Source organism: Lepisma saccharinum, chromosome 10, assembly GCF_977018435.1.
Source record: "Lepisma saccharinum chromosome 10, izLepSacc3.1, whole genome shotgun sequence".
Lineage (NCBI taxonomy): Eukaryota > Metazoa > Arthropoda > Insecta > Zygentoma > Lepismatidae > Lepisma > Lepisma saccharinum.
In genome coordinates, this window is record NC_139238.1 from 75,675,521 (window position 1) to 75,695,599 (window position 20,079).

At 39.8% G+C, this 20,079-nt stretch overlaps 1 protein-coding gene across 2 annotated transcripts in view; it reads right to left on the reverse strand.

Annotated features, from left to right (window-relative positions):
- LOC145993950 (serine protease inhibitor 88Ea-like) overlaps positions 1–19,091 on the reverse strand; it is a 65,949-nt gene extending 46,858 nt beyond the window's left edge. The window contains exon 1 of one of the 2 annotated variants that reach the window (XM_083129923.1): positions 18,899–19,091. The gene's annotated coding sequence lies outside the window, so the exon portion shown is untranslated. Of the gene's footprint in view, positions 1–4,097; positions 4,239–18,898 lie in introns of those variants that run through there. The other variant, XM_083129924.1, reaches the window with a different exon arrangement.
- Between the last annotated feature and the right edge of the window lie 988 nt (positions 19,092–20,079).

Consider the following 20,079-nt stretch of genomic DNA (forward strand, 5'->3'; position numbering starts at 1 on the left):
GGACGGGTTTGTTCACCTTGCTTTCTCATCACAATGGCAAGTAGCGAGTTGGAATGCTGTTACCGGAAGACTACTAAGACGAAAAGTATGCACACATTCTTATATAACGCAATTCCTCTGGGATAGTAATAGAAATGAGTCAAATAAAAGCACAGCGGGTTTACATAGAGTTGAGAGAATAACAAAACCATGACCGCATATACAGGGCCGGCCCTATGGAAGGGTGCGGAGCCTAGGGCATACAATATAACCAATATTTTTCAGGAGTTTGAAATACCGAATTTTTGTTCCTTAGTATGAAGTACAGGTGTCCTATATCAGGACAATATAGACTTCTTACAATCAATTTGTATGTTTCGTATTATTATCTAAGATTAATAAGCAGAACATATTCAAAGTTAAAACCAAGATTTATAATAAATTCTAAATTATTGTTAATCATTTCCGATGTGCCACTGGTGCGACGTCAATTATACTTAATTACAAAACTAAGTGTTATCTTACGTATCAAAGTGGCAAGTTTTAATCCTATCCAATAACATATTTGATCATAATTCTCTTTTGTTTACATTTCATTAAATTTCGAAGCTGTAGTGAATTTACATTGTTTCATAAAACTACTATTTCACAGGATTTCTTTCTATAATTGTATATGCATGTTAACTATTTTTTATGTAGACAGTAGTTTGTTTAGAACATTTTTTCAGTAGTTTTGGATATTTTTAAGTATGTTAAAACAATCCACGAAGTCAGGAAAATCGCCGAGTTGCCCCTCCCTAGGACAAATAGTTTTTTTATATATATAAAAACCTTACCCTAACAAAACTAAATGGAAAGACAATATTGCTATGGTTAATAAAATCACTGTATGTCAGATTGGTATTTATATCTAAATTGTTTAGACAGATAAGTTTATTGCTTATAATAATTTAAAATTGTTTATTAATAATAAATAAATAATAATTAAATTATAGCTCTAAAGTTGTACCACCCTTGGGTACATAAAGTTGAACCGCACTCATTATTTCTGCATATATATACGGCCATGAAAGAAACTATCCGCGTAGGCAATACAATCTTTTGAAGCTACAGCGAACAAAATGCCACATAAAAGGGTTCCGCTGGACATATCTCAAAAACTATATTGCTTTTTTTTTTTTTAAAAAAAATGTCTCATTTCGCAAAATCACCGATATTATAAAGTGTGAAAATTAGCGTTGGGATAGTAGACGAGACAAATCTCGGTCTCGACTCTCTTTGCGAGACGAGAGCAAAACCGAGACTGCCTTTTGAATATCGAGACGAGATAAACTACATAATGTATTTTTCAAACCTAAAATTACTTACTGTGAGACATACCAATCGTATATTAGCCCATTGGTCATATATTGTGCTAATCCGTAATTGCAACTGTGAACGTGTCCGGCGTGGTTGCATACAATCAGAATGCCCTTCTTCGAGAAACATTTATCAAAAACCCCCGAACTGCCAGCCTCCTTTCCTCGCAGTGCACCGTGAACTGCATTTTGCAGACTAACGAGGCTCTGGCCACTGGACCCACTTCATCTTATCACATTCATCCCCATCATCGCGATTAGGCAGAAGACCTACATAAATTAATACACATCAATAATTCAATCGAAGGTTTGTAGCGTCGAGCTGACCTTCGTGGTGAAGTGGTTAGCACAGAGAGCTAGGGCGCCAGGTCTGGCCATGGGTGTTCTTTGTGAGTGCCCCTTCATCAATATTATCATATAAACACTCAACCAACCTCATCGTTGCGATTAGCCAAAAGTGGTAGAAAAGCGACATAATCAATCGTAGCATCGAAACTAGGCGTTAAACAGAATCGTTAACATTCATTGATAAAATTGGTTTCTTGAATGACCTCCATTCACTGAAAGTTTGTGCTGTGACATGTTATTTAAACGATCACCCCTCCTAACTGCGATTTGGATATATTATTATGCCTACTATTTTTGAACACACAAATTTTCTGTCTTTTATCATCGAGTTTAAGAGGACCGACAATATTTTTTCTTAAATTTTGATTAAAGTCCACTTTATGATAGGTTAACCGGAATCGGACCTAAAGTTTCAATTTGGATCCGAACCAATGTGCAATATACTTCAAAAGTTGATCCGAATCCAAGACCTCAAGAGAAGAACTCTTTGTTTATTCGCTTTACTGCTCGTGTGATCTTCAGTTTACCGTGGCAATAGGTGAGAGTTTTTGTTTTAAGCCTAGTTTATGCACAGTAAGGCCAATCGGGACTGGATCTGCAGTTTAAAGTGGAATCCGAACAACTATGTGCCTCCACCGGGTATCGAACCCGTGACCCCTTCATTACAAGGCGACGACGACGTTACCACTACGCCACCAGGGAAGCACCGCGGCAATGGGAGGAATTATGATAACGACATACAGTAGTAACCATCTATTACAGGCACTATTTTTGCAAAACAATATGCTATCATCTAGAACATGGAAATCAGCTTTGTTCCTGAACAGTGCAAGTGTAGTTAGAATTGACTGTCAAGCCCAGTTTCCATTACCACAAATTTGCCGCGCAACACGACGCGCGGCATGTGCCAAACATTTGTTGAAATGGAATCTGTCTGCAACATGCCACGGCGCAAGTGTCGGGGACAAAATTGCCCCAAACGATTTTGACGCACGACATGCGCCGCGAACAATGGAAACAGCCTGCAGCAAGTTCCTGGGGCACGGGCATGCGCACTAGAGTAGCAAACAGACGACGCGACTACAACCACGTGCTCGCTGTTCGGACTGAAGCGGCGTCACGACGCAGCGTCCTGGTATTTGAATGTAGTTGTTGTAATTGGTTGTCTAGTTGTAAGTGAGTGTTTGATTTGTGGACAGTATGAATTGGTCGAAAGATAAAGTAGTAAAACTTATAGCGCAATATGAACAGGAGTCAGTGTTGTGGAATGTCACCAGTTCGAACCATAAAAATTCAAACTGTAGAGGCGATCCATTAAATTAGGCACACACAGGAGATGTACTATGTAGATTTTCAGCGAAAAATGCAGGCTCGACCAGGACTCGAACCCGGGTCTCTGGCAATCCGTGCCATTGCTCTACCGCTGAGCAACCAGGCAACGTCGACGTCTATAGTGTTTCAAAGGCAACAGATCCCGTTGCAGTACCACTTGCAGAGACGATTTCACACAGGTAAAACAGCGCCAGCGAAAATGCGGGGGAAGCCAGGCCGGCTCGGTAGCTCAGCGGTAGAGCAATGGCACGGATTGCCAGAGACCCGGGTTCGAGTCCTGGTCGAGCCTGCATTTTTCGCTGAAAATCTACATGTAGAGGCGATGCCTTGCAACGAATTGCCGACATCATTGCAACCATTGTTGAGGAAGTTGAGAAGAGATCACAGTATTTGAGGTAAAAAATAAAAATCGAAGAGTAGTATAAAAAAAGAAAAGAGAGAGAGAGAGAGAGAGAGAGAGAGAGAGAGAGAAATGGCAATTCTACAACTTACTGAGTTTCCTGTCATCAAGGACTGAACGAATTTTTTTTCGCTAGAAAATTTCTAATCCACCATCTAGGTAGTTTTCGCCTCTTTTTTCGAAGTTCATGGTACGCGCCTGCCATAACCACAAAACCCGCCGTAGCTGTATTGACCATCTTTACACAAGTTAAATCACCACCAAATTGTTACAATACAAGAGAAGAAACACTGAACTACACTAAAGCACTACACACGCTACACTGCGGTCCTGCACACCAGTTCCAGTGTTGTTGCGGGCGTATTTTGCAGAAGTAGTTTTGAATTGGAAACAGTGCCTGCCGTCATGAGTCTGGAACTTGTCAGAATGGAAACGTAGCTTCAGTAGAATGAAGTTACCCCACTGCAATCCCACCGAACTGTAACGTCTGGATACGACACTGATTAGAACGCAATAGAAAACTACAAGAAAATGAAGAGGAAAAATATCTCCTGGTCTTTCACCAGAGAGAAATTACCTGTTTTCATGTTTTAACAACATCTTCAAGGCCAAGAAGAAAAACAGAACTTTTCGTCAACTTACGAACCCGGTTTATCAACAATCTGTGCTTCACAACTTACCTCTTTAAGCCCGAAATGTGATAACGCGTCAACCAAACAGTCCCTCAGAGGTCAGATGTCGCCTCACACAGAACACAAACTGCCATCCACGGCTCTCGCCAGCACATAATAAGTCCCCGAGCTGTATCGTCCTCGACAATTACCTCCATTCAAGTAACAGCAGGAGACACATGACTGGGCTAAAATTTCAGCCGATACTCAACCAATCCCAATCGGCATATGACGTAACGGACCACGGGTTTTCCAAACCGTGGCCTTGCGTCCTCTGCCCAGTGCCAGTAAGCTACAATTGAGGTTCACCTTATCTCTTTCGTCACCGCTAACCGGCTCGTAAAAACACTACTAGACTATCATCGACAGAAAATTAGATGAATTCTGTCAGTTTTTTTTATTTATTTACAATTGAGGGGTCTAGTGAGAGAGGGAGCTATGCCACAAATCTTGAAAATTTCATTTTTTGCCATTTTCAGTCTTCTCCTACTATCTGTCATCTATCATGTGAACTACAACCATGTGGCATAGCTCCCGCTTGCTCTGCAGAAGACTTTCTGAGTTCTTGAATACGTCCTCATCAGCATTTTGAGTGAGAGAAGGATATATGCCACTTACTGATGGTGTCTGCAATAGGAGTGGCAGAGGTTGTGTTGCAGTAACCGGTGCTAGATTTAATATCAGCCCTGAAGTTAAAAGATCTCATGGCAATAATGCCTTATATTCCTCCAGTTCTTCATGGTGTTTACCAAAAACTAAAATCCACAGAAACAATGGACAGTGAAGATCCTCCTGAAGACATATGAAGTTGTCTTTATGCAGATCATATGTAACCCTGTGAACATGATTTACACTCAAGCAAAAGTATTTAAGCCTTGTTCAAAGTATTTGATGTGCTAGATTGATTTTTCCACATGGGTATACTACAACAATATACCATACATGTTCATAATAAATGGTATTTATATTGAAATTCATATTTTTCCTTTTGAATAATTTACCTAACAATATGTTCAGGCAAAAAAAAAGTTACCCTTTGTTATACAAATTATGACTCAACGCAATGCTTTAGAAAACTCATTTTATTTCCATTTCTTGTCAAAGTGGCATAGCTCCCTCTCTCACTAGACCCCTCAATTGTATTTGTAAATACTCCTTATTGATATAATTTGACGTAGTCTACTTTACAGCGACGGCGTCAGGATTAATTACGAGCATGTAGAGGTGCTGAGGGGGTGCGATGTTGAAAAATAATCAAATACCAATAAACTTTTATTAGGTATCCATGATAATTAAAAAAATACAATTATTACATTGCGCTGTAGGCAATTAACGAAAGCCGGCCTCCTAGATGGCGTAGTGGTAACGTCGTCGCCTTGTATTGTAATGAAGGGGTTCGATACTCGGTGGAGACACAGTGCACGGTGGTTTGGATCCCACTTTAAACTGTAGGTTCAGTCCCGATTAGCCTTTCCATGCATAATGTGGACTTAACCAACAAACCAATTATTCAAAACCTTTAACAGTTCACTTGAAGAAACAATTCTTAACACCAATGTTGACGAAAGAAAGATAACTGCTGCTGATCTTTATAGACATTGCCGCCAGTACAAAGAAGTAAATTTGGCTTCTCTTTCAAAGCAGGATAAAGGCTTGCCTGTTGTATATAGTAACAGCGTTCTCACTGCCATGCCTAACATTCGACGCTTAATATGACGTTACGGCGTTGCAAGAGTCAGTGTTTTCAGCTGAACATAGCTTTTGAAAAAGGAGTGCGGAAGAAAATCAAGGGGTGTGCACCCCCCTGACTCCATTAGGCTAATCGCGACAGTGAGGATGAATGATGGTTATGTAGCCCCAATTCGTTGCAATTTTTGACAGTATGCGTAGTGCAAGTGCAGGCTGGTGCAAGGAAATTGTGTTAAACAAAGTGTGTCTCGTTGCGAGGCGTGTCATCCACCCCATTTTCTTTCTGGATTCTTTTTCCGACGCTGTACATTTCTATATCCGTTCCCAACAGGAGTAAAGAAAACTTCTCCCTTTTGAGAATATTTGCAATATGATAGTGATTCTTTACTACAGGAGTTAATACCTACAGAGCAGGCACACATCTAGAAATATGTTTCGGGGGCAGTCCGAATCAAGTGTCTCAAAATATTATTATTATTATTTAAACTAAAAAAGATATATTAACTTAATTGAAATAGTATTAATAAAAATATTCAAATTAATATTATAATTTTTTTACATGAAAGGGTAAAATGACTAAGATTGATTGATTTCATTTATTTTACTTCGCTTTTTGTGCCACTTTTGGCTAATTTGCGAAGACGGGGATGAGTGATGATATGATGAAATGGATGAACGGACACCCATAAACATCCATGCCCAGGCCAGGATTCGAACCCGGGACCCTTGGCGTCGGACGGTATAAGAATATTGATATAACAGCAAGTATTCATTATCTAGCTTACGTGTAGTTAAGGTCGGCAAAATTTGTAAAGAACAACAACAACAACAACTGCCCTGCACGGAAATTAATGTCAAATAGATAAAGAATTTAATATTTATTGACTAAAGAAAAAGGATGTTAGATCCACTTGACGAAAAGTAATGTTCCTGGTAATATTTTATGCATATTATAACAAGCAGTAATAAATCTTGCATAAATCTTTTTGGTACTGTCATTCAAAGCGTATGATCCCAATACAGGATGTTTCATAAAGGTCTTTACAACTTTGTAATTATATATAAATTTATTCACACGACTTATTGAGCTGGTTTTGGTGTCATTTTGTAGCAAAATACATCATGTTTTTACTCTATAAGTTAGTAAGGTTCAATGTGACTTCCACTGGTAATTTGCAGACATCCCATCTGAAGTCGATTTCTTGCCAAACCCACTGCAGCATGTCAGACGTAACTTCCTCAACTGCAGCGTAGATTATTGCTCTGAGATCAGCGAGTGTAGCAGGTAGAGGTGGTCTGAAAACCTTATCCTTGAAATCCCCAGAAGTAAAAATGAAGAGGTGTCAGTTCTGGAGAACGAGGTGGCCATGCAATCGGCCCACCTCGACCTATCCACTGATTTGGAAAGCGGTTACTGAGGAAATCCCGGACGTCGTCGAGTTAGTGTGGCGGTGCGCCGTCTTGCTGGAAGTGAATTTGCAAACTCTGCAAACACTCACTGGAAACCAGTGAAGGCAGCCATTTTGGTACAACTGTCGCTAGCACTAGCGGTGGTGTGTTTCGGAACGAAGCTACTACGTGAGTCAAAACTTGATGTATTTTGCTACAAAATGACACCAAAACCAGCTCTGTGAGGGGTGTGAATAAATGTGTATATATAATTACGAAGTTGTAAAGTCCTTTATGAAAAACCCTGTATAATCCTTGGCTTCCAATAGTTGGGCGAAAATAAATAACCCTCGATTAAACAACAAGTGTATTTTCATTATTTAATTTTAATTATTTTATTTTAATTATTTTATTATTTCATCATATTAATTATTTAATTTTTATACCTAGTAAGTCTTTCGGGGGGGCAGTTCGGACACCCCCCTAAACACGTTCTTGCTACAGAGCCTTGTTCTTTCTACTCAACCGTATACATAACATTAGACAGTAAACGCAAAGTGAAAGGGGACTGAAGCCAGGGGCTCATTCAAAGTTTTTAAAAAAAGGTCAGAATATGCGACGGAGAAATTTACAAAGTAAATTTTTACTTTTTATTAATTTTATTTACGAATTTTAACAAAGAATTGTAGTACAGTAGTAATAGTACCTTTTAAAGATGTTCTTCGGACACTAAGACATAACTGAAATAATCTTAAATATGGTAAACTTTTTTTTAAAATCAGAAATGCAAAATACGAATCTTTAAATGTAACCTATCTATATTGTTTTTAATTAGCTTTTATTTGTTTAGTCATTTCAAAATCTGTAGGATGTAAACAAGGGCACCCGCAGAGGGAGAAGTTTTTTCATTTAAGTCCACTTTATGCACATATAGGCTAATCGGGACTGGAACCACCATGTTCCTCCACCGGGTATCTAACCGGGGATTCATGTGTTGCTCATTATGTCCACACACATTCATGAATAATTTTTAATATTAGAGCCTGACGTAAGCTTGGAATCGGGGACTAAGGAGTGACCTTTTTTCAAAGGGCACGAAAATATCAACCTCCCTTTCACACATCCTGCACTGCATTTTACATACCAGCGAGGCTCTTGTGTCTGGACTCAGGGCCTGTGTTGAGAACTGTGTGTGATTGTCCCCTCGTGAATTTCAAGTTATCACAATTCATCATCATGGCGCAGTGGCAGCGTCATTGCCTTGTAATCAAGGGGTCCCTGGTTCGATATCCGATGGAGGCTCAAGTGGTTCGGATCCCACTTTAAACTGTAGGTCCAGTCCCGATTAGCCTTACTGCGCATAAAGTGGACTTAAAACACCAAATCAAACCAAACCAATCTTCGTGATCAGACAAATCTGGTAGAAAGGCGTAGTAAATACAACAATTGAATCAATCTACGGCTGTACTGATAATTGTGTCAATTTTTTATGAAAATAATACAAATTTTGACGCCGTATTCTTAAAAATAAAAAAAATTCTATTTTTTAATAAACATACCTAAATAATATATACACTTCATCGTGTGTTACTGCAACGGCACTATTTGAACTGACCTGTAATGGGTCGCCAACTCTCATGGTGGAGTTGTCAGTGTAACGCGCTAAATAAAATATGGTATGTTTAAAACGCATGCCTATATATTTTAACAAGTATTTAAAACACCTCTATTTAATTAAATAATATATGAATGAAACAGTTTCGTTCCGCACTTAACGTACACTGTTGCTAATGCTAATGTACTTTGATGCATTCACATAAAATACTTAGGTATTTACAGGGATAGTGTGGGGCCTGGCAACAGTGGAATAATTCAACCTTCTCGAACAGCCTGCGAGATTTACAAGTAACGTAAACATATATTTTAAGAAGTTAGTCACTTGTTTACTTTTAAGTAGAAACACAGTTCTTCCTTGGATGATTAAGACAAGAGATACCGTATCAACCATTCTTCTGAAAAAATAAGACTTCTTGATATTTTTAAACACTTTATTTGTTCAAAACATGTTTTTGTTCTTGATTAAAACAAAACATTAAGAACATGTTTAATTTTTTTAAAAGAAAACAATTTTGTCGGCGATATTGGCAAAGTACATGAAAACTAAACAAAATAGAATTATGACAGAGAATGTTATTGGCTATGATTTGATAGGTAAAATAGATTGATATTGGACATACTCAATTTTAAGTGACACACAGGGAATGAAAAGAAACACTAACATTTATTAGCTTTCCATAATTCTTGGTTTCTAACCTTCAGCATGTTCTGCTTATTGCTCTTGATTAATAATACGAAATATATAAATTAATTGAATGATTAAATTCTGATTGTAGAGGACAGCTGCACTTTAGACAAAGGAAAAAAAATCTGTTTTTTTTGTTTGTTTTTTTAGACCTTTAAAAAAATTGGTTAAAGGTTCCACATAGGAACTGACCTTAAGAATTAGAAAGGCATAACATTTATGTTGGCGGAGCTACGGATTGCAATCTACACAGTTTTCGGTTAGTTCACAGAACAGAGATTCATGAGCAAAATATTTTATCAGGAAATATCTGTAGAATTTTTCAACGCGGGGAACCTACCGAACAGAAAAAAATTATCGTAATTTCTTATGAACAACATGACGTCATATCCAATGCCGAATCCAGCGAAATGCGGGATACCTTCGCTGCTTTTTTTGTCCTTGCATCGTGGGTTAACGACCGGACGGGACTAAGACTGGGGAATCACCTAAACAACTGGTATTTCTTTAGTTTCCGCGGAGCGTGAGTGATTCAATCCCTAAGGATTTTTGGAAATTCTGCTTCCTTGTGGCAGGAATGTCGACGAGGGGGGAGAACAGTATCTCCTTGAGGGGCTCATGAGAGATTTGAAGTTTATGTCCACTTTATGCACAGATAGGCTAATCGAGACTGGTCCTGTAGTTTAGATTAGGGATGGCCAAATCCGGATAATTTTCTATCCGATTTTCGTATTATCCGAAATGTCCAGATATCCGAATGTGTGCATTATCAGGTTAAACGATCCATATTGTTTATTAATTTGCTTTATTTTACTTCGCGTTTTGTGCCACTTTTGGCTAATTTGCGAAGATGGGGCTGAATGATGAAATTGATGAATGCTCACAAACATCCATGCCCAGGCCGGGATTCGAAACAAAGACCGCTGGCGTCGTAGCGCGATGTGCTAACCACTCCGACACGGGGGCCGGCGGGTTATACGATACGCAATAGCATTGATTCTTACAATGAAGAACATGTCTGAATGTGCGTTAACAAGAAAATGACATCGCATGGCGACTGCAGTTCGTAAAAAAAATAGTCTGGACAGGAATTAAATAGAATGGACTGTCGCGACTAAATCTGGTTGGTATACCCTTGCATCAATGGTTATAAAAGCTAAAATTACGAAATGTTGTAGACTGCAAACTTTTGGAGCCTGCCTCTCTTCACAAACAACTCATTTAGATATGGATAGACAAAATCGAAATTCTTTCAAAATCCAAAAAAACGTAGGTTTTTTTATAGGTTCACATTAAAATATTTCATAGAGAGGAGGAGGGAGGGGCATTGTCTGCGTGGGAAGCGGGCTTAAATTTAATTTGACTCTTTGAAATCGTTCACGAACATGAGCATCGCCTGGAAGCTTTGTAGGGGGCTAGACCATTGATAAAACTTAATTAATAAAAATAAGAACAATAATAATTATTGTTACCACGGTTATGATTGTTACCTTACAATTGTAACTATTATAAACTAATACAATAAACCAATTATTCCAAATTTATTATTATTATTCAACAGATTAACGAATATCTTGCACTACTGTTTGCCAATATTTTTTTGCATTTCATGCAGTTAAGTGTAGAAATTCATAGTTATTGTAATTTGTTATTAACTATTTCACACCTCTTTCAAGAAAAGGCTTTAAAAGTTATGGAGAAACTTTACTCAAGCATTATATTGTGTGATCTCTCATATTTTTTTATTATTTTTGAAAGTATGGAATAATTTATTATTTGGATTAAATGGTAGAATATGAAACTATAACCTGGTTTCTGCGGTTTAAACTATCTTTTTTTATGTAATGCAGTTTATGCTTTGGTTATCCTGTTCGAATGCTAAAAAACTAGCTTTATTTCTGTTATAACAATAAGAATAATACAGAGCATTACCTGACATTCGTTACGAGACTCGGCGGCAAGCGGCCCGGCATCAGCGCTTGTCTTTCCCGGTGAACGGGTCCGCGACAGTCGCTAGAGTCGGCTATTAAAATTACAGCTTTCATATTGTGTACTAACCTTGACTACAGAAGGTGTTGAAAATGATATCCCTTTGCTGCAACACATTCCTGGCATCTCCGAAGGAAATTGGCATTTACACGTGCAAATTCGTCTACTCTAATTCTCCAGATTTCTCGTACAATACTCTCTTTACTTGTCTTTGTATACTTTATTTTTTAGATGTCCCCATTTTTCTTTCCACTTTTATTCAAAACTGACCCTGTTACTCTAAACTTTGTTACGAGGTTTAATATAGTGGTCCTATGTGGAACGGGAACACCGGGAAATTTCGTTGCAAAACGTCGTCGCACTTCTCCACAATTCCTCTTTCCGAAGTAACACTCGACAAGATAAATCCTTTGTTGTAATGTAAACTTTTGTGGTGCCATATTAAGTGGACACGACACGACACAACAGAACTCCCGAGGGAGGATTATACTGGCGTCAGTCTGCAACGTCAACAGAAAGGGAAAGAGAACGAACGCAGGGAGAGCGAAAAAAACAGACTGTAGGGTGTGGCTGTCGCGGACCCCGTTCACAGGGAAAGACAAGCGATGACGCCGGGCCGCTTGCCGCCGAGTCTCGTGGCGAATGTCAGGGAATGCTCTATATTTTTTCTGCTTTTTGAAACTTGGACAGAAGGCTCAACAATGTTTCGTCTCGATTTGGAGACTCGCTACCATCCTTACATGATCTATGGAGGAACTTTGAAGACACGAAGAAAGAATTTGCAAAGGCAGGGTAAGAATACTAACCTGCCACAAAGCAGATCTGCGACACATTCGAGATCACGACGCCCTCTCAGTCAAGGTTGCCACCTTCCAGTGACCGCGAGGGGAAAAAAATTACATTCCTTCTTTCCTGAAGCCATGACGCATCCACGAGCTAGCTTCTCTGAGTCACACTAATCAATCAAGTTTTTTGTCTGCCACGCCATCTCCAGGTAATACCAGTCCGCATTGTGTAGACATTGCTTATTACAAGCACACGAAGATTCGCGTAGCTGAACGTGCAAAGCATTCTAATAATGCCGTAGTGGTCATCTAGAGCCGTGTGAAGAAACTCCTTTTGCTGGCTCAAATAATAATTTCCACGCAAGCGTACAGTCGTCGAGAGATGTTGGAGGTCTGGTATGAGAAAGCCTCGGAAAATATTATTCTCCTGTAGGTGTTGTTTAAGGCAACATGTAAAGTTCTGCACTCTGTCTAGAGAATCCGTGGAGCAGTGTCCGCACATAACGGTAGAGACGAGGAGAAAGCGAGTGGGCGCAGTAAAGAGGTGCAAACTGATGGTAGCTGCAGTCGCGCTTTCCCTTCCACGCGCCCAGACCCTCCCCTCACCACGGGTTCATTGGTCGAGCCTTCCCGAGTCACTACTTGCGCAGAGGACCCGTTTTCGTTGGCTTCCTCCAGAGATACCCCGGACAGAGTATAGGATGGGGGGGTACGTTTACCTGCCAAGCTACGGGCGTTAGAATATTAAAGGTTACATGATTCTCTGTGGATCACGTGCCATGTTTATTTACAGTTTTTCCTCCTCCTCCTATGCCGATATGCGCGGCCCTGCTCTACAGTTAGCAGGGACAGGGTATAGGTTAGTTAATGACGTTAAACCCCCAGTGCTGAAGCTTGCACTGTACAAGTGATCATGCTACAGAGTAGGGTAGGTTACTCTCATAACTAAAAATGAAGCGCAATGTTTATCTCTGGACAGACTACAATAGGTTACTCTCAAAACTGAAATGTAGTCTCTCACATAGGCCTAATGACATTTCGAATGGTAGCCTCTCTGCTATGAAGACGTTCGTTTCTTCTCAGTTTCCATACCATTTTCTCTCTTTTTTGCTTCCTCTTGTCTTCTCTCTTTTGGCTGGCTCTATTCTCTTCTTTCGCTATTTTTCTACTCTGTTACCCTATCTTTTTCTCTTTTTTCGTTCTGTTTTCTTCTCTCTGTTTCCCTATGCTTCTCGCCCTCTTTGCTTCTCTGTTTCCTTATCTTTTCTCCCTTTTAGCTGTCGTTTTTCTTATCTTTGTTTATATCTTCTATCCCTCTTTTTGTTATCTCTCTTCTTCCCTCTGTTTCCTATATTTTCCATTTCGTTTCTCCCTTTTTCCCCTGTCGCTTTTCTTTTCTGTTTCCTATCTATTCTTCCTCTTTTCTTCTCTCTGTTTACCTTTCTTTTTCTCTATTTACTGTCTCATTTCTTCTCTGTTTCGCTATCTTTTCCGCTCTGTCTGTCTGCAGTTTATAATTATAATTTTGGCAAAATTGCAGTTGAAAATACTTTTCAATAAAACAGGTGTAAATATTCAGAAACACACCTACCCCACAGTAAATTATCCATACAAAGACCAGAAATATTTTGAACTGAAATGTGAATGTTGTTATAATTTGTGTTGAACCATTGGCATGGGTTCAAGGGGCCCGCTATAGTCCACAAATTTTGCCACATTACATTACTCTACAATTGAAGATTTTGTACGAAAACAAAAGCAACCTTTATTTATATATCTTGACATTAATGTATGTTAATTGTCCCGCGTTTTCATATTGTGCAGGGAAGGTTAACGTCATGTAAATGTTGGATCTGTGCCTGTATATATAAACCTTGCTTTTAACAATATCTACAACAGCGAAAGATGTTAATTGTTGCTTGCTTGATTTGCTTAATGTTATTTCGCTTTTTGTGCTACTTTGGCTAATTTGAGAAGATAAGGATGAGTGATGATATGATGAGATTGATGAACACTCACAAATATCAATGCACAGGCCAGGATTCGAACCCGGGATCCCTGGCGTCGTAGTGCGATGTGCTAACCACTCCGCAACGGGGGCCGGCAATTGTTGCTTGAAATTGCTTACATAAGTTGTGCAATTACACCCTACCGCGTTTTTATGGATACAAAGTCCCAAAATAATGTAAATGTAGTTTTTACATTAAATTTACAATTTTTCTCGTAGATTTCACCTCATTTAGCACATATTCTGCAAAGAACACAAGAATCGTAAATTTTCTGCTAAGTGAATTTAATGTTTTCGATACATTCTGGTCAAAAGTAGAATTTCATTGACACACTAGTCACAGTTATTTACATAATGCAAGGCACATTGCAACTTTTTGCAATATTATTTGCCATAACAATTTTCTAACACACTTTTTTCTTTCATCGACTGTTCGGGAATTACAGTTACTTGGTTCAAGAAGAAACTCAGCTAGAAACTCTGCTACAGTTACTTTTACAGGTGAAGACTTACATGTGTTTTATTTTCGTCTCTCCACTCCCTTCCTGATAATTATTATTACGACAAAAAATAATAAGATGGAATTCGAAATGGCGAATTGCAACAAAGCGTGGGTGTTCTAAACTTAGCATGTAACGAAGGCTAGTTGTCTTGCCTTAGGCGATTCTACGAAATTTTCCTTCACCTTAGCATCCAGGGAAGGCACATAGTTGGGCACAGGGTTGGCAAATTTATATCTTCCCGCGTTAGAAATTTTCAATTTGACAACTTAAGTTTCGAAAAGTCGATAACGTTACTTCTATTGCCAGAAAGTAAGTCTGTTACGGTTACTTCGTTTTAAAAGTAGCCAGTTACAGTTAGAATTGCTGACAAAGTAATTGTTACCTGTAACAGAGTTACTTCCAAACAATGTTCATCAACATTTGGACACAGCCTGAAAATAGAATTCTGACCGCACCCCTGGTTGAAGCATGATAACTCGAATAGTGGAAAATTGACTTTTTTTCCCAAACAAGTAAGTCCTGTGTTCAGTTCAGGATATTTCCAGGCACGCCACTGGACGTACTTGCAAAGAGCAGTACAAACCCGAGGGGGGAGGGGGTACGGAAGAGCGATCATGTCACCTGAGGGTCAGCCTCTGGAATTCCCGTGATATACCTGTTCGGAAATACGAGATGAGTGCAATCATTTCTTTCCAGGAAGCATTCTCATTGTCCTGCTATCATTGCTTGCAAGGTCATTAACTTGTAGAAATTGCCTGTATAGCTGCATTACGCTGAACCGTAACAAAAAAGCCGGTGAACAGCATCGTATGGACGTCCAGAAAGAGGGGTCAGGAGAGGGCCATGGCCCTCACTGAAAAGCGAGTGAAATTACATAGATAGCCGAAAATAGGCGTCGCCAATTTTTTTTGTAAGGTCAGGGGGGGGGGGGGGGTTGCCAAAAGTCCAAGGGAGGCGTACGAAAATCAGACGCTGAAGGGGCGGAAGTGACCAAGACCATCGAATATTAAAACTCACTAATATTGTGACAATCTTCTTTTCTTTCTTCTTCTATTCTAATATATAAAAATGGATGTAGGCTATGTGTGTGTGTGTGTTTGTTCCGGCATAACTCCAGAACGCCTGGAGCGATTTCAACCAAACTTGGTACACGTATCACTTGCAATCTGGAAAGAAATACTGTGGGGGTAAGACACCCCTGGCATCCCTAGGGGTGGGAATGGGAAGGGGGTGACATGTAAAAATAATCGAAAACGACCGAAATTAGTGTGGAATCCCTAGTTTTTTGGGTCGCTAAGATGAATAGTGACACTCTCAATGCTGTTCAGTTCCAAGTTCATCTTACACTATAGTTAGAATTTATTATTTTGCAGTCTAATGGAAGATTGGGATAAATAGATACCCGGCAACGCCGGGTAATCAGTTAGTACCAATAGAAAACAACATGTCAAGTCTTTTTACTTCCTTATTTCATGAAAGAAGGTAGTAGAAATGAGTTTCTAGTGTTTAAATAACTTCTTACATCATAATCCTAGTTTTAGTACTGAATTATAACCGGAGTGCAAGTCTGCAACAGACTGCATGAGGTCACCTAACAGTGCTCCAATATAAACAATTCTATACCCGGTGGAGGCACTTAGTGGTTCGGATCCAACTTTAATCTGTATGTGCAGTCCCTATTAGCCTTTTTGTGCATAAAGTGGACTTAAAACAACAACAACACTAATAATAATTCGAATATAAACAATTGTTCCTCGAAGAAAAGAATGTAAACATGGAACGTCAAGAGGAAGGATATTAACATCAACATCCTTGTTTGTCATTGTGGCTACCGTAATGTAGTGTCGGTTCAATTTCCTTTGGTGCGTGTGCGGTATTATCGTTGCGTGGTGAAATCAATAAAACGCTTTAAAAGTTAGGTGAAAATTTCAGTCATAAAGTTTATGTTGTGAAACCTGTCGCAAAATACTAATTTTTGGTATTTTGAAAACTGTGGAACCGTTTGTTCTTTGGATCAAATGGCAGAATTACACAAGAGTTAGCTGCATGGATTACTTTTAACTTCAGGTTTGTTAACTACAGAATTGAACCAGTCTGTGGAAGGAGCATTTGCTACAGCCCAAGAGATTAAAAATAAAGAGAAAAGTTTCTCATTCGGCCACAGCTCACGGCACATTTTGACAAGCTCTTTGACTTTCACCAGGGAGCAACGCTCGACAGACTGAACTTGTACCGGTACACTCGAGGAAGCAACACCTTGCTTTTTTCTTCACTCTCGATAATACCAGTCTCCATGGTCTAGCGGTTAGCGTAACTGTTACAGAATCATCGGTTACCACTTAGATTCACGTAATATTGTTTGTTCATTTCTCTAAGGCATTTCCTACTCTTCTTGGACGTAAAACTGGAAAAGCAGCACACTGTTAAGTGAAGATTGATTGGTTTTCGTTATTTATCGTCGCTTTTCTGCCACTTTTGGCTAATCGCGACGATGAGGATGAGTGATGGTATAAGGAAATTGATGAAGGGATACTCACAAAGAATGTCCATGCCACGCCGGGATTCGAACCCAGGACCGCTGGCGTCGTAGTGCTCTGTGATAAGCGCTTAGTCACAGATTTCGGCTGAGACGAGACTTAGGGAGCTTTCAGACAGAAGCGACACGCGACAAAAGGCAAGTGACACGTGTCGCTTGCAAACAAATCCTCAGTAAGCAATGAAACCTTTCGACCGAAGAGACACAAGCTGCACGTGTCGCTTGTCGATCGAATTGGGCAGTTTTTTTCAATGACGTGCACCGTGTCGCCTTGGTCTGTTTTTGCGGATGCGCGGTGGATGCTTTGCCTATAAAGTAGGGGTGTGCGGGATCCCGAAAAGACGGGATCGGGAAAATAATTTCCAGTCCAGATCCCGACTTTTCGGGAAGTCATTTTAAAAAGTTGTTAATTCTCTACGTTTTCTGCATTGCAAGTGTCTGGAACTTATCGGAAATTGTTAGTTTTTGCATCACTTAAGTTGAAAATCACGTGTAGAATTCGAGATTTCCCGTCCCGAAAATTTAGTCGGGAAATGATGAGTTTTTCCATCGCATCGCCTGATGGTCTACGTAGGCCTGGAGTTTGATTCGGGGAAAGGAATTTCAAATTAAAAAAACGGTTCTAGGGTTAACTTAGCCTCCTCCTACTCAAGAGGCTCATGGGGGCTACCGGAAAGTCCACATACATTGAGTTTGGGTCTCTTTTTTTGTAAGATATTTGTAATTTTTTTTTAGGGAAGGTTGCTGAAAGGGGCAGTGATTTGTCCACACACCCTCAAAAAACCCCAAGCTTTCTCAACACCCTCCTAAAATTATTCACAAAGGCCAAATTGATTGTTATTTGGTTCTAAAATTACCCTTGCAACCCCAAAATACAAATTTACACCTCCGTATGTAAAATTTTGATGACCCCCAGGTTGGGGGTTACTGTTTAGTCGTTCTCGTCTCGTCTCGAAAACGAGGCAAGAGACGAGACGGAGAAATGTCTCGTCTCGTGATCAACGCTATTGGGGGACGTGTGGGTAAACAACTGGTTACGGGTTCGATACCGGTAGAGGCACACTGCACAGTGGTGCAGACACCATTGTAAACTGTACGTCCCAGGGGGCTCCCCGATGGCTTAGTGGCAACGTCGCCGCCTTGTATCCTACTTTAAACTGTAGGTCCAGTCCCGATTAGCCTTTGTGTGCATAAAGTGGGCTTACAAACAAACTTTAACAAACTGTAGGTCCAGTAACTATTAATATCTTAAGCGTCAGACAAAATTCATGAGAGGAGAAAGCAATTTATCAATGTCCTCTTCGTCTTTTCAATGTTTTCAATTACCAAAGGTCCCGGGTTCGAATCCCGACCTGGGTATTCTTTGCGAGTGTCTACATGTCACCAGTGATCTTCGTTAGCCAAATGTGGCAGAAAATGGAAGTAAAATAAACCAAATCTACAATTTCTTCAATTATAGCCCCCTAAAAGATACGTAAAGGACTTTACACCTAAAGGGTTACGTGCTTTCAAAAGACACGAAGTCATGCTAGCCACAAACGCAACATCGCGCAAACACAAAATCACCTTCACACTTTTATAAAGAAGATTCCAAAAGTTAACAACTTACCCTTGAAGCGACCCAAGACGCAGAAGACAAAACACTGCTGCAAACCTGTCAGAAAACGAAATTATCCAAAAGGGCGCACGAGAAAGAAAGGGTAGTAACTGCGCAACACCAATTTCTATCGCAACTCTATCGCAGGCAGACAACAGATCGCATCAACCTGGCTCGCTCAACTCTCTCCTCCACTTTCACTAGAGACTCGCTCCCAGCCTTTATTCTTCCATGGCCGAGGTGCATCGGCTGGCCCACTGACCTACATCGTCCTCTGATGATGACGTCATCTGACCGTGTGATGCTGCAATTCTACCTGCGGGCGAGAAAGAGGTGGAAAGAACTATCGCTGGGGAGGGTGGGTTCAGTGATGTACGTCTACGCGTAAACGACGATAGTCTACATTCTACACGTTGACTATTTTATACACGTAGATTACGTAATCTATGTAAACAACATGGCAAAAGGTGAAAACTTAGCAAAGGGCGCCGTGGAATTAAAAGAAAATAATACTGCGTATCAGTTGCTGATGTGTGAAGAGAACTTTTCATACTCTTTCTTCCAAATTCGAACAATTTCTCACCTAGGAAAAAACATAATATAGGCAATATTCTAGTGTTTTATGTGGAAAAGACCACTCTTGGCTTACGACTGCCATCTGTTGTTGTTTTGTGCATACTATTTATCTTCTTCCATAGTTGATAATAGAAGAGACGAAAAATTTTGTTGTAAATAGGGTTCTTTTCATTTCGTTAGGAACCAATATAGTTGAAAATGTCACTTTCCTTTCATGAAACCCTTAAAAATTAATTTTAATGCACTTTAGATTGTCTACGTAGTATATGTAAACTACAATCCAATGTAATCTACGCGTAGATTACGTGTAAACAACGCATGTAGACGTATACGTATAGTCTACGGCACATCACTGGCTGGGTTCCTTAAATATTTTATTCTTGTGATGTACAGGATGGGATTTGGCCTTCGGGTTCCCAGTGTCCGGCCTGGATGCGCGTTGTGAAAGGCAACAAGTTCAAACGAGATGAAAGTCGGAGCACTTTCAATTTCTTTCCGAAGATTCGAAGAAAGGGAATGAAAGTTTCCATGTTTTTCGACAAAAAAGACCGGATCTGTTGAGTCAGTGGCATAGCTGGGCTTTGGCTGCTCTTTGAGGGCGGAAGTAAAGCCCGATT